A 2,000-nucleotide genomic window follows, 5' to 3' on the forward strand; every position below is an offset into this window, starting at 1 on the left:
CTTATAACAATTTTTGCCAAGCAGACCATTTTAATACATGACAGCGTTAACCACTATGCTATTAGGGTGAATCAGAAAAGGGGGGCAGTAATTTATAATTTGCAACACAAAATACTTAGTGTGGAAAGCGATTGTTACTTTTAATTATTTTCTAAAGCGGTGGCCTCCATGGTGGAGTGGTTAGTACACCTCATTACTCATCCTGATCTTCGAGATTACCCAAAAAAGTGACAGAAAAGCGAAGTAAAATAAACCAAATCAATCAACCAATCATTATTTTCTAAAGCAAATATTTTAATAAAATTTTTTTTTAATAAAATAAAAGCAATTTTATATTCAGTTAAGAATTACCTAATAGAACAAACCACATGATAATGAATTAATTATAAGTGGACTCGTGAAATGAAGGTCTTTTTATATTTGAATACTACATTATGTTCTGTTTTTCTGATTTTTTTAATAAAGAGAGACAAACACACGCTCACACACGCAGTTATACACAATTTCTTATAATCCGATCTATAATGGATATTCAATTTGTTATAACATTAATTTAATATATTTTGTGTAATACAAGGAACAAATTTGAAATTATGCGGGGAACGGTGGGGATTTCCCCTCTAACGATCATATAATGCAATTTCCCAATACAATCGCTCTCTCTTTCTCTCTGTATGCATGTGTACATACATATACTTACATATTATACACGTGAGATTAGAAGATTAAAATTTAAATCACATTGGAATGATAACGTTATTAGAGACGAATCACAAATTTACACCAATAGAAACACAGCCTTATATACAAAATAAAAGTAAAACACAAATGAAAAGCAAAGATAAATATGAAAATTCAGTGCGCAAAATCATTGCAAAACAAAAATGCAATCAATAAAATTAATATTGACAAAACTAACTCAAGAATTCTATAATGTATGCCGGCGTGGTTAGCACATCAAGGGTCTCGAGAAATATAGTTTAAGGGATGTAAGGGATGATCCTTCCACGTAGTACACCCAATTGTCAACCTCACTTCCACATAGTACACCCTGGACTGCATTTTGCAGACTAACGAGGCTCTGGCGTCTATACCTACGGCCAGTATAATTTTCGTAGGAATGTGTGTGTGTGTTGTCCTGTGTTTTGTCCTTATGTGTGCTGAGTGCCTTTACAGCCTCAGCTTTTAACCGGTCAGATTATTTTAATATTTTAGTTACTACAGGACATTACAGTTATGTTATTTTAGTTCTGGTAAGGGGCTGGATCCCGTATAAAGTGAAGGGTGCAAAATAGCCTAAGTGACGCACACAAAATTTTAAATTCATATTCAATCATAGCCTTTAGTATAAAACAGAGATGTGATGGGGAGGGCCGGCCCCCGTGGCGGAGTGGTTAGCACATCGCGGCACGAGGGCAAGGAGTCCTGAGGCCGATATTCGGTGGAAACACATAGCGGCTCGGGATACCACTTTTGCCCAGGCTTTGCTCTTCTGCCACTTTGGCTAATCTCGAACATGAAAATCAGTGATGATATAATGAAATTGATGAAGTGACACTCATTTCCGAGATTCCTCTTAGCGCACTGTTCTAACCACTCCTCCACGGAGGCGACTGAAATTGTTGGAAGTGAATCAGTTTCACAAGTAGCAGGACATTACAAAATCGCAATGAAAACAGGGCCAACCCTTCCAAAGTTGGTGAGATGATGAGAGACACTCTGTGTAAAATGTACTGTCCGAGAATCTCGTCTCATTGGAGTAACGATACCGATTTATGCTTTGAAATCGATAAGCGAACAAGACCAGACAGGTGTTTTTAACTTGAAATCAAATCGCGAACAAGATATGCATTCTCATTCACGAGTTGAAACGATGTGCCAAGTCATCTTGTCTCACCACGATACTCGATCGAGTTGCTCTTCCGCTTCGTGCACATGTAAACCTTTTAATTTACACGTTCAATTTTATTTATCCAAGAAAACAAATCTGTTAACATGAG

Source organism: Lepisma saccharinum, chromosome 11, assembly GCF_977018435.1.
Source record: "Lepisma saccharinum chromosome 11, izLepSacc3.1, whole genome shotgun sequence".
NCBI lineage: Eukaryota > Metazoa > Arthropoda > Insecta > Zygentoma > Lepismatidae > Lepisma > Lepisma saccharinum.